This window comes from Rattus norvegicus, chromosome 12, assembly GCF_021556685.1.
Source record: "Rattus norvegicus strain SHRSP/BbbUtx chromosome 12, alternate assembly SHRSP_T2T, whole genome shotgun sequence".
NCBI classification, from domain to species: Eukaryota; Metazoa; Chordata; class Mammalia; order Rodentia; family Muridae; genus Rattus; species Rattus norvegicus.
The window spans coordinates 26,803,637-26,817,553 of NC_141545.1; the positions used below are offsets into that span (position 1 = coordinate 26,803,637).

General features: G+C 48.4%; 1 protein-coding gene across 4 annotated transcripts in view; it reads left to right on the forward strand.

Annotated features, from left to right (window-relative positions):
* Positions 1–13,917, forward strand: part of Col26a1 (collagen type XXVI alpha 1 chain) — a 145,966-nt gene that overhangs the window by 7,498 nt on the left and 124,551 nt on the right. Inside the window, exon 1 of one of the 4 annotated variants that reach the window (XM_087579289.1) lies at positions 12,250–12,648. The gene's annotated coding sequence lies outside the window, so the exon portion shown is untranslated. 4 annotated transcript variants of the gene reach the window in all.

Sequence of the window (13,917 nt, forward strand, 5' to 3'; positions counted from 1 at the left end):
TACTGAGTTTTAAAAAGCTTCACTCAAGGATAGAGTGTTAAAATTAGAGGAAATTGCTCCCCAAGAGATAGTTTTCTAGTCTCTCACTCTACCTTGGAGCCTCTCAAGTCCATTTTGGTTTCCCTTCTTTACCTCCCACTGAAGGCTATATTGTCCCTGAGCTCTAGATGTGTGGTTCAGGGAGATAAGGGAATGGATTCTCCAGCTCAAAGCATCCTGACTGTGGTCTCTGCCCCAAGCTGGCAGTTCCAGGGCACACTCAGAGAACACCTTACTGGAAAATGTGTCACTTAGCCTGTCCCTTGCATTTCAGAGAAACTGTGATACCTTTGGTGGCTTGAAGATTCTGGATCATCTGGCAGGACTTTTCTGTATGGGGCTTCTCACAGTGGGCCTGGAGCCCTTGGCTGATGGGAGCATAGCCCCACAGTTAGTTGTTGCACATGGGCAGAGACACATGCCTTGGAGTTGGTAAAGGGGCTGTAGGTGCACACACCTTTCATCCAGCACTGGAAACATGATTCTTTTTAAAATGGCATTTACTGGGGCTGGGGAGATGGCTGTTCTTATTGAGGACTGGAGATGCATTCCCAGCATCCTTGGGAGATAGCTCACACCTGCAGGTAATCAGCTCCAGGGGATCTGGCACCATCTTCTGATTCCTTCAGTTATCCACATATGTGAGAAGACACACAAAGAGAGACGCATACACGCAGATGTTTTCTAAATCAAATTACTTTGCTTATTTATGTATATACGTATGTGCATGCTTGTGAGCTTGCATTCTATGATGCTTGTGGAGGGCAGGGGGCAGCTTGTGGAATTTATTCGTTCTTTCCACCATGTGGGTTCTGGGTCTCGAACTCAGGCTGTCAGGCTAGGTGGCAGTCACCTCTACCCACCTAGCCATATCGTAGGCCTGCCACCTTACTTTTTGAGACATTGACTCTTATGGAGCCCAAAGTTCACCAATTCAGCTGGATTGGCTGGCCAGTGAACGCCAAGGGTTCTCCTGTCTCTGCCTCCCTAGTGCTGAGATTATAGGAATACACCAACCACACCTGGCCTTTTACTTGGGTTTTGGAGACTGAGCTCAGGTCCCCATACTCCTGCAGCAACCACTTTACTGACTAAGCCATTTCCTCCAGCACAGGATTAACAATTTATTTTTGAAATCAGACAGAATGGTCTCCATAGATGTATCTGGGCTTGTGGAGGTGGCGGGGGAACTTTCCCGAAAAGCCCTAAGGTTTCTGATTCCCTCTCTCTTCAGCCCCTTTCTGTATTCTCACAACTTGTCTGTTATTTTAAAATCTGTTCCCAGAGAAAGCATTGCTGTGGCAGTAAAAATCCCCACTAGCTTCTCTTGGCTCTCGATGGCCCCACACCTCATTGCCACTTGGAGAGTGTGTGATCTGGACGCAGACCAGCAGCCCCTGGGGTGGTGACCGGAGCCTCCATAACGAACTGTTAGAGGATTTTCAGGAATGTTCACACAAAGTGCCTAGGGGGACAAACCTACACACCATATACTACTCTCTGAATCTCTGGGTGGGTGGGGTGGGGTTTCCGCCCTTCCAGCTGCCTCTCCCTTTGGAACAAGCGACATTCAGTCCAGGCTAGTCGGTCATAATCGTGAACAGGTGAGTCCCCTGGCGTCTTGCATCTCCTTGCCTGACGCTGTTAACCTGGGTTGTGAGGATCAGAGCTGCCTAAGTTCTGGCAGCTCTAACACGCGATGAATACCAGTCCTCAAACTGTCCGTTAAAAAGGACAATTCAATAGTGAGAACGGGACAAAAGATTAATTCAGGGTTGGTGAGATGGCTCTGTGGACAAAGATGTTGATAACCCACGTGGTGGGAAATTGGCCTTTGACCTCCACGTGTGTGTCATGGAAGCGTGTGTGATGTGCGTACCATGTGCGGGAATACTCTCTCTCTCTCTCTCTCTCTCTCTCTCTCTCTCTCTCTCTCTTCTTCTTCTTCTTCTTCTTCTTCTTCTTCTTCTTCTTCTTCTTCTTCTCCCTCCTCTTCCTCCTCCTCCTCTTCTTCTTCTTCTCTCTCTCTGTCACACACACACACACAGCACACACATGTGTGTGCACATGTGCACACAAACTACATGCAGAAAGAAAAGAGATTTTTTTTATTCAGCTGGCCACATGGGGAAGGGGACACAGCGGTCCAGTGACCCCTACATCCCAAATTCTATCTTTGGTATCCTGACACAGCTTTTCGTTCAAGTCAGGGCGAAAGGCATGTATGGCCGGCTAAACGGTCCAGGTCAGGGTGTGGTCCTGCCCCTATCATTTATCTGTCATTGTCATTGGCTCCAGTTTATCCTCCAGTTTCTTCCTCTCCCTGCTTCTGACTGGCTCCAGGCTTCGGTTCTTTCGTTCTCCCAGTGATTCCCGGGGAAATTCCTGTTTCTTGGAGACCATTGTCTCAATAACCTAATGGCCAAAGGAGGGGGCACAAGTGTCTCTTTAAAATGTCTTTGCTGGGTAGTGGTGGCACATGCCATTAGTCCCAACAAGCACAAGGCATAGGCAGGTGGATCTCTGTGAGTTCCGGGTCAGCCTGGTTTACAGAGCAAGTTCCAGACACCCAAGGCCACACGGAGAAACCCTGTCTCAACGAAACCTAAATACGTAAACAACAAATAAATAATACATAAAATATCTTCATTCCTAGCTGGTGGGTGCCTTTAATTTCAGCACCTGGAAGGCAGAGGCAGGTGGATCAATGTGTCTCAGTGTGGGGATGACAACCGTGGATCCTTCCCTTTTACCCGAGTGTCTCTTGCCTGTCACCGTTTAAATTGGCCTGCAAGATTCTGAAGATTCTGACAAGTCCTACCGTGTCTGGCTTTATGTGGGTGCTGGGGATTTGAGCTAGGAGTTCTCATGATGACATGGTAAGTGCTTTATCCACTGAGTCATCTCCCTGCTTGCAGCCTTGTGGATGACCTAGGCTTTCCACGTCCCTAGAATGTTCCCTGGAGTCTGACCGGACACTCAATGGAGGGTCCTGGTGGGCTGACAATTGGTGTTTTTTTTTTTTTTTGTTTTTTTGTTTTTTTTTTTTTTTAACAGAGCTGGGGACTGAACCCAGGTCCTTGTGCTTGCTAGGCAAGTGCTCTACCACTGAGCTAAATCCCCAACCCCGACAATTGGTGTTTTGTGGGCACCCCAATGCTTGGACAATTTCTTCCTGATTCAGTTCCACTGATTACATCCAAGCAGGCCACCTCTGGCTTCTGACACAACTGTCTTTCCGGCTCCCCTGGAGGGGCCTGTCTACAGTTCTCTCCCTGGGGCCCTGTGATTGACTTGGCCATATGGCTGGTCCTTGGACTCCAAAAGGTCTTGACCTTTCTGGGCACCCAGTTCTGGGGTGATACGATCCTTAGCTGCTGGGAAATGTGTCGTCCTCATCCCTCTCCTTTGTTCTGCAGCTGTTGATGACAATTCACTCAGATCCTGAGAATTTGTTCGGTGCATGTGCGTAGGGTGCCTGTGCCTACACGCTCCCATGTAGAGTCCAGAAGAGGACCTCGAGTGCGCTGATCTATCGCTCTCCATCTTGCACGTTTGAGATGGTCTCTCGCTGAGCCTGAAGCTAGGGAGCAGCCAGCAAGCCCCAGTGAGCCCTGGGCGGGTGGGTGGGGCAGATGGGCATGTCCACGCCCAGCTTTCTACATAGGGCCGGAGTATCTGAACTGGGTCCGAACGCTTGCGTCCCAAGTGCTCTTGCCCACTAAGCCATTGCCCCATATCCAAACTCTGAAGCTCTTTATGATTTGAAAGCCTAGCAACCTGAGTTCCGTTTTCATTACTCATGTAAAGGTGAAAGGAGAGAACCAGCTTCACGCATACGCTCACGCACGCACGCACATATGCACATACACGCAGAATAAGAATTAAAAGTTGGTCTTCTTTTTTTTTTTTTTTCTCGAGGCAGGGCCTTGTTATATAGCCATGGCTGGCCTCCAACTCACAGAATCCCCCTGCCTCTGCCTCCTGAGTACTGGGATTAAAGGTGTACATCACCATGCCCAGACTATTTTTGAGAAATTGTTTTAATTATTTTAATGTTTGATTAGGTGGTTTTCTAGGACTTTTGAGGGAGAAAATTTGATAAACTCTGTGTGTGTGTATGTGTGTGTGTGTGTGTGTGTGTGTGTACACGAGAGTGCGCATGCACACTAAAGCCTTGATTGACCCAGGAGTAGTCCACACCATGTGACCACAAGAAAATTGCGCTATACCCTTCTGTCAAGTTGAACTTCTGAGTCTCCTGCCCACACTGTTTGAATGCCGGGATTACAAATACATGTGACTAATTCCTGTTTTACATTTTCTCTTAAATAATAATTAATGTGGGCTGGAGAGATGGCTCAGTGGTTAAGAGCATTGACTGCTCTTCCAGAGGTCCTGAGTTCAAATCCCAGCAACCACATGGTGGCTCACAACCATCTGTAATGGGGCCTGATGCCCTCTTCTGGTGTGTCTGAAGACAGCTACAGTGTATATAATAAATAAATAAATCTTTAAAAAATAATTAATGCTTATTATTATCTTATTTATTTTGAGACAGGATGTCTATGTAGATCAGGCTTGCCCAGAATCCAGTATACAGACTAGGCTGGCCCCAGACTTAGAGACTCATTGCCTCTGCATTCCAAGTGTAGGGAGTAGAGGAGTATTCCACCATACCAACTAAATTTATCTTATTTTTAAATATGTGTGTGTGTGTGTGTGTGTGTGTGTGTGTGTTTGTATGTATATGTGAATAAAGGTGTTGGAAGAGAGTGTTGGATCCCCTAGAGCTGGAGTTGAAAACCGCCTGATGTAGGTAGTAGGAACTGAACTCAGGTCACCTGGAGGAGCAGTAGGTGCTCTTGAACACTGAGGTATCTCTCTAGCTTCTACTCACATTTTAATACAGTGCTCGGAATCAAACCTAGGACTTCGTGCCTGGTAGGCAAGCACTCTAACTACTGAGCCATGGGCCCTAGCAGGTAATGTAGTAAGGACTGAGTGAGCTCAAGGCGTGGACTAAAGCAAAGCAAAGCCCTATTCTGGTTTGTCATTTGTGTTAATGGGGATGGAACCCAGGGTCTTATATGTGCTAGGTAACCACTGAGCCACGCCCCCAGCCCCCTCACTGGAGGATTCTAGGCAGAGGCTCTACCACTGAGCCACGCCCCCAGCCCGTCACTGGGGGATTCTAGGCAGGGGCTCTACCACTGAGCCACGCCCCCAGCCCCTCACTGGGGGATTCTAGGCAGGTGCTCTAGCACTGAGACACGCCCCCAGCCCCTCACTGGGGGATTCTAGGCAGGGGCTCTACCACTGAGCCATGCCCCCAGCCCCTCACTGGGGGATTCCAAGAAAGTTCTTAACCACTGAGTCCTGTCCTAGCCATAGCAGTTCCTTATTAATTCAGTTTCGATGGATGGAACTCTGCTGCATTCACTCTTCAGACTGAGTTGTGCAGAACACTGATGAACTCATAGGGCTAGAAATGAAACTCAGGCAGATGGAGCCTGGAGTCACGGCACCCTGACAGGGTGAGGGTCTACCTAGACGTCTGCAGGAAAAACGGCTCTCATCTACTTTTGATTTTTTTTTCTCTTTCCATAAAAGCGATAACACTGGAAGTTGTCTGCCTGCTAGTTCTGGTCCTGGAACAGCTGCACATGGGGACAGCTGTCTCTGCTTCAGGACACAGGATCTACCGGAGATTAATAATAGAGCTCAGCCAAGCCCATGGGGAGCAGAGCCGGCTAAGGTTACCTTGCACCAGGAAGTGTGCCTGCCCTGCTGACAGCGGGTGGGGAGCCTGCAGGATGGATGGGATCTTGGGGCGCCAGGGGGTGGCTGGGCAAGACAGTCCACTGGCTGGCCCTGCCAAACCCACCTCCCACCCCTTGAGATGCAAACTGATTCTCCCAAGAGCCTCTGGCTTCCGCTGGACCTGAAACCCTGCAAGAGCTGGTCTCTGAGAATTCTGCGAGGAGCCAGAAATGGAAGCCAAATGTTGGTGTCAGGTAGAGGAAGCTGGTGGGTGTGTGTGGCTCAGCAGGCTGGGCAGCTGTGAGGGCTCAGGCTCCTGGGGCCAGGACAGATGTGTAGGTGAGGCTCACTCATGTTCTATTTTTAAAAGTTCTGGCACATGTGCATGTGTGTGTGCACACCAGTGTGTGTCAATCGTGGGCGTTGCTACTCAAGTTTATACCTTGTATTTTAAAAGGGGGGATTTATTTTTAGTTTTGACTGATTGATTGTGTGTGTGTGCATGTGTGTGTGTGTGTGTGCATGCCTACTTGTGTGTGTGTACTATGTGCATGCAGATGCCTGCAGAGACCAGAAGAGGGCATCAGATCTCCTGAGGCTGGATTTACGGGTGGTTGCCAACCACTGGGTATAGGTGCTGGGAACTGGCCTCAGGTTCTTTGCAAGAGCAATGAATGCTCTTAACTACTGAGCCACCTTCCCAGGGCCCTTCCCCCAACTCTTTTTATTTATTTGTTTAATTAACTGATGAATTAATTTAAGACAGAGTCACTCGCTAGCCCGGAGCTCACTGAATAAGCCAGTCTGTCTGGCCAGCAAATTCCAGGGATCTGCTCATCTTTCCTCCCCAGCACTGAATTACAGGCGCACGCCACCACCACTAATGTTTTTTTAACATTGGTTCTGGAGATGAAACCAAGATCTTCCTGCTTTCTTACTCACCGAGGTATCTTCCAAACCTGTAATTCTGTGCATGTGTGTATGTGCATGAATATGCGCGCGTGCACGTGTGTGTGTGTGTGTGTTTGCATGTGTGTGTGTGTTTATGTGTGTGTATCACATGATCTTACCTGCTATGTAAGATCAATGTAGCCCTTCTGGCTGTAGAATGTTGCTGCTAAGGCAGCAATTGGGTGAGCATCTCTTCTCTTCCTTGTCTTCAGCTCTGTCGAGCGTGTGTTCAGAGACAGAATTGCGGGATCATAATGCCATTCTCAGTTTTCCGAAGGCCCAGTTCACAGCGCCTGTGATATCCTTTTGTCCCTATAACAGTGAAGGTTTGCTTGTCATTCTCTGTGGTTTTGGTTGATACTGCCTTTTAAGATACAATCCCACTTTCTTGCCCAGGTGGGCCTCGAACTCATAATCCTCCTGCCTCAGCTTCCTGAAAGCTAAGATGATAGGCATGCATTTTTTTTTTTTTTTGAGTAGAGCTGGAGAGATGGCTCAGTGGCTAAGAGCACTTGTAGCTCTTGCAGAGCGCCCAGGTTTAGGTCTAAGCACCTAAATGTAGCTCATAACTGTCTGTATCTCCAGTTCCAGAAAATCCAATGTCCTTTCTTGGCCTCCACAGATACCAGGTATGCAAGTGGTACACAGACGTACATATAGGCAAACACCGATGCACATAAACCAATAAATACAGATTTAAAAAGTCTGTATGTAGTGTGTGTGTGTGTGTATGTGTATGCATGTGTGTATGTATATGTGTGTGTATGCGTGTGTGTATGTGTGTGTATGTGTGTATGCATGTTTGTATGTGTGTGCGTGTGTATATGTATATGCATGTGTATACATGTGTGCATGTGTATGTATATGTGTGTATATGCATGTGTGTATGTGTGTATGCATGTGTGTGTATGTTGTGTATATGTATATGTGTGTATGTGTATATGTATATGTGTGTATATGTGTGTGTGTATGCATGTGTGTGTATGTTGTGTATATGTGTATGTGCGTATGTATATGTGTGTATATGTGTGTATGTATATGTGTGTATATGCATGTGTGTATGTGTGTATGCATATGTGTGTATGTGTATGTGTGTGTGTATTCGAGTGTGTGTGTGTGAGCATAGAGGTCAGAGGTTGATGTTGGGTTTTTTCCTTTATCACTTGCCACACCCCTTTTTAAAAAGATAAGATCTCTACCTAAATCTGGAGATCAGTGATTGATTAGTAAGGCTGGCCAGCAAGCTCTGGAGTTCTTCTGGTCTCCATGCTCCAAACACTGGGGTTACAAGCACTTGCCACCATGCTGGCTTCTTGCTCAAGCTGCAACAACCCCTTCACTGACTGAGCTGTCTCCCCAGACCCCACATGTTTTCAATTTTAACATAATCAAATTTATCTGCTTTTTCTTTGTTGTTTGTGTTTTTAGTGGCATAGCCAAGAACCTCTCACCCAACCCGATGTCATGAAACTCTTCCCTACATTTTCTTCTAAGAGTTGTACTATTTTTCGTCTTGTATTAAGACCTTTTTTGTTTTGCTTTGTTTTGTTTTTGTTTTAAATTTTAAGACAGAGTGTTGGGAGCCCAAGCTGGCCTTGAATTCTCTGTGTAGCCAAAAGGCTGGTCTCAAAGCCATGATTTTCCTGTTGTACCTTCCCAAGTGCTTGGATTGAGATTGAGCCTGGACCATCACAGAGACTGAACCACCAACCAAAGAACATGCTTGGGCTGGACATAGACCCCTTACACATATGTAGTAGATGTGCAGCTTGGTTTCTATAGGGGTCCCCTAACAATTGGAGCAGGGGCTGACTCTGACTCTGTTGGTTCTTTTGGATCCCTTTCCCCTAGCTGGGATGCCTTGACTGGCCTCAGTGGGAGAGGATGTGCCCAGTCCTGCTTTGACTTGATGTGCCCGGGTGGGGGGCCTCCCTTGGGGAATAAGAGGAGGGGTATGAGGATGAGACTTGGGCGGGGGAGAGGAAGGAGGGAGGTGCAATCAGGATATAAAGTGAATAAATAAATAAATTAAGAGAAAAAAATTAGAGAATCAACAGAGCTAAGAACGATAGACTGAGGTCTCTGAAACCGTGATCCAAAGTAAATAATTTCTGCCCTTGAAAAAAAAAAGGAGAAAAAAATTAAAAAACAAACAAATGAAAAAAAAAAAAAAGAGTGAGCATGGAGCCGTGGAGAAGCACACACCTTTAATTCCAGAGTTAGGGTGGCAGAGGCAGGTGGATCTCTGTGAGTATACTCAGTGAGTTCCAGGATAGCCAGAGCTACATAGTGAGACTATCGAGAAAAACCCAAACCAATCCCAAAACACCATCTACTTTGTTCTCAATTTTTGTTTTTGTTGTTGTTTTCACAAAATCGGGTTTCTCTTTGTAGCCCTGGCTGTCTTAGAACTCATCCTGTAGACCAGGCTTGCTTTGAATTCTGAGATGTGCCTGTCTCTGTCTCCCAAGTGCTGGCACTAAAGGCATGTGCATGGAGACACAGTCTCATGTAGCCTACAGTATCATTGAATTCACTAAGTAGCAAAGGATGACCTTGAATTTCTGATCCTCCTGCTCCGAAGGCCGAGTATGTTTGGTTTTATATAATGCTACAGATGGAACCCAGTGTTTTATGTATATTAGGCACTCTACCACTAAGCCACGCCCCCAGCCCCTCACTGGGGGATTCTAGGCAGGGGCTCTACCACTGAGCCACGCCCCCAGCCCCTCACTGGGGGATTCTAGGCAGGGGCTCTACCACTAAGCCACACCCCCAGCCCCTCACTGGGGGATTCTAGGCAGGGGCTCTACCACTGAGCCACGCCCCCAGCCCCTCACTGGGGGATTCTAGGCAGGTGCTCTAGCACTGAGACACGCCCCCAGCCCCTCACTGGGGGATTCTAGGCAGGGGCTCTACCAACCCTTTCACCTTCTTCACTCCCTGACTCCTATTCACTTGGCCCTCTATTGGATTGTTTTAAACCATCTCCAGATCCCAGCCCTTTACTCGTACAGCTTTTTCTCCCGACGATGCCTTCGATATTTGTCTTCTTGGATCTCTTGCTGTTGAATTTGCTTTCTCATTTGTTCAGGATCTAAAGTTAGACTGACGGCTTTGGTTCTTTTTTTTTTTTTTCGGAGCTGGGGACCGAACCCAGGGCCTTGCGCTTCCTAGGTAAGCGCTCTACCACTGAGCTAAATCCCCAGCCCGACTTGGAATTGGCCTTCACCAGCATCCCAGATCTGCCTTTGAACCAAGTCTCTCCCTTATGCTTCTCTCTGGCATTTCATCGAGGCGGAGCACATCCTTCAGTAGCTTTCTCGGAAGAGCTCTGCCGAGTCACAGCAGAGATAAAGGCTAGTGTGTTCCTGTGAATCCACACCAACTGATTTGTGCCCTTGTAGGAATTTATGCCTTTTATGTGTAATTGCATCTGTTTGTTTGCTTGCTTGCTTAGACCGTGTGCATGCTTGCACACATGTATCCATGCCGTTTCATTTGTGCAGTGGTCAGAGGACAAATTGCAAGAATTGGTTCTCTCTTCCCCTGTGCGGTTTTTGGGAATTGAACACAGATTGTCAGGTTTGGTGGCCAACACCCTTAGACACTTAGCCATCTTGCCAGCCTTCCTTGCCAGCTTAGCCATGGAGTAAATGATATATTTTAGTGTGTGTGTGTGTGTGTGTGTGTGTGTGTGTGTGTTGTATAAGTATGTACATGCATTTTTTTTTTTAAAGTGAGGTCTTACTATGTAGCCCTGACCAGTCTGGAGCTTATCAGTGTAGACCAGGCTAGCCTTGAGCTCACAGTGATCCTTCTGCTTCTGCCTCCCAAACCTGGGATTTATGTCTATATGTTGTATGTATGTGTGTGTGTGTGTCTGTGTGTGTGTGTGTGTGTGTGTATGTATGCGAGCGAATAGGTATGCTCATTTGAGTGTGCATATGTGTGCATGTGGAGACTAGAGACTGAGGTTGGGTGTTTTCCTCCATCGCCCTTCACCTTGTGTATAGCCAGGGCCTCTGCCTTGAGCCCAGCTTCAGCCAGCTTAGTTTGGGGATCCCCTTCTTGCCTCCTCAGTTCTAGGACTAAAGATGGCAGCCATTCTTGCCCGCCTTTATGTATGGCAAACGCTCTCCTGGCCCAGCATCCTCCTGGCTCTGTCCTCACCGTTTTTAATTTATTGTTTTTATTTGAATGTGTATGTGTAAGTCTATGTGTACCACTCATGCAAAGGTGCCCATGCAGGCCAGAGGGTGTAGGATCCACTAGAACTGCAGTTATAGGTGGTTGCGAGCCAACTGATGTGGGTGCTGGGAACCAAACCTGGGTCCTCTATGAGTGCTCTAACCACTGAGCCATCCCTCCAGATTTGTACCTTTTTAACTGACACCATTCACTGTGTGGGATCAGGAGGGCTTTGCTGTCCAATAGAATAGAGGAAGGCGTTCTGGGGAAGATGTTGATCTGATTCTCTCTCTTCGGTAGTCCCAAGGTGGGGGAGCTTGCCTCTGTATGGAGGGAAATTAGTCTCAGACACACTCTGCAGTGTGTGTGTGTGTGTGTGTGTGTGTGTGTCTGAGTGGTGGGGACTATGAGGTTGCTGAGGCTAGGGATCGGACACCCACAGGAGCCAAGAACCAAACTGCAGGGATGAAAACCTCAGCCCAAGGATGGGATGTGGGCAGTGGGCAGAGCATTTGCTTGGCACCTGTGAAGCCCAGCGGTGAGGCACTGAAGGAAACAGGGCATGGTGGCACACACCTGAAATTCCGGTACTTGGGGGATGGAGCCAGGAGGATCAGGGGTTCAAGGTCATTCTCCGGGCACAGTGATCAAGGCCAGTGGGGGATAAGTGAGACTACCCCCCAGTCAAAAACCACAAAAGGAGACACTTCAGCTGGTGACTGGTGAGGACAAAAGGAAGCGCCTGACACACACACGCGCGCGCGCACACACACACACACACACACACACACACACGTGCATGCACGCATGCTCTACACATACCCACCTCCAGCTTCCCTCACACCCCACCCCCCACCCCACTCTCTCCCAGCTCTGGGAACTGAGACACTCGCTCCTTACCAGGGGTGGGTCTATGATCCCCAGGGTCCTGTCTGCACTGTGCCCAAGCAGGACAACCAGCGGCATTAATTTTTAAGTTTGTGCTTGTGTGTTATACACGTGTGTGCACACATGTGTATTGTGGGTTCACATGCACATGTGTGACTGTTCGTGTGGAGGCCGGAAGTGGATGTGAGCTGTCTTCTCCAGCCCCTATCCACCTTTTCCTATTGTTTTTGAGACAAGGTCTCTCATTGACTCCAGGTCTCCCATTGGCCATGGCCACTGAGATCCAGGTTTTCATCTTTCTATCCTGACCTGCTCACCGAAGCCTTTTGTCCTGAGGTCAGTGCACTGCCTGGTTGTGGTAACAGGACCCTCTGAGGCTGGTGACAGAGCAGCAGGAAGGAAGGGGGGATGGGCCCCAGCCCTCTGAGAGCCAGAGCAGATGGTGAAGTAAAACAAGGGTTTGTTTGCCTCTCGGGGCATCCGGTTCCAGTGCGAGGCTGGAGTATTTCTGGCTGTAGCGTCTACTCACAGATCCCTGTGCGTGTAGAGTGTTGGTTACCTTCTCCTCTCTGGGCGTGTACTGGAGCCTGATGGAGAGTCTTCTTGTTTATATTCTGCAGGATCTGGTTTTGTCTGGGCTGTCAGTTTTTCCAGGGCAGGGGCCATGACCCACCCTGAGGCCTGGAAGATCCTGTGAAGCATCAGACAAGGTCGGGTTGACTGATGGCTGGACCCAGGAAATTCCCAGTGCAAAGGGGGCTACATCTTCCCCATCCAGGCCTTACAGATCTTCCCCGCGTCTTGGGAAGGTGGCAGGTTTGCATTTGGACTCTATATTTGCGCCCACGGAATCCTGCAGACTTAAGTATGGAAACAAAAGCTCACTTCTGTAGTTTTTAAGAGTAAAAAAAAAAGTCCATTCTTTTGTTTAGCGAGTGTAGGGGGGGCACTTGTGCCAGGCCACACCCGTGGAGCACAGAGAACCACTTTTGGGACTCTGGTCTCTCCTTGCACCATGTGGGTTCTGGGGATCGAACTCAGGTTGTCAAGCTTAGCAGAAAGCATTTGTATGCACTGGACTGTCTGCAGACCACAACTGTAGGTCTTTTTTTGCTTGCTGATGTGTGCCCCTCGCTGTGGGAGTAAGGGCTCTTTGTCTCAAGAAAAGACTTAGCTAAAGTCTTTCACCTAGAGAATGGCTGAGTCAGGCAAGGCTGGAACCTATGTTTTGATATGGTTTCACATTCTCCAGGCTGGCTAGGTAGTCAAGGATGGCTTTGAACCTCTGAACCTTCTGCCTCCCCATCTGTCAGGTGTGTGAATACAGGCGTGTGCCACATCTCCTGGTTTATGTGATACTGGGGAATCGAACCCAGGGCATCATGAGTATGGAGCAAGCACTCTACCAACCGTGCTCCAGGTCCAGCTCAGAACCTGGGTTTTCTGGTGTCACGGGCTGCACCTCCCACCTCTTTGTGTCTTAGAGCCTGCAGTGTGGATGAATGGATTGGCAGCCTGTCCTCAGATACAGAGTATCCTTGCCCTAGGGAGATGATGGGAGTCAAGGGAGTGCTTGCTGTGCAAGCATGAGGACCTGAGTTTGGATTCCCAGCATCTGTGTAAAAGCTAGTCATGGTCCCCAGTGTTTGTGGGGTGGGATGCAGAGACAGGCAGAATCCTGAATCTACGTGGCTGATCAGTCTAGCCAAACTGATGAGGTGTGGGAGTGTGTTTAAAAGGCAGAGAGGGGCTGGAGAGATGGCTCAGTGGTTAAGAGCACCCGACTGCTCTTCCAGAGGTCCTGAGTTCAATTCCCAGCAACTACATTGTGTCTCACAACCATCTGTAAAGAGATTCGATGCTCTCTTCTGGTGTGTCTGAAGACAGCTACAGTGTACTTATATATAATAAAAGAATTTTTTAAAAAAAGGCAGAGAGAGAGAGATTGAGGAAGATACTCTACATTGACCTCTGGGCTCCATATGTATATGTATTCAAGTGAGCGTGCATGCGTGCGTGCGTGCGTGCGCGCGCGCACGCACGCACACACACACACACACACACACACACACACACAAAAAATAC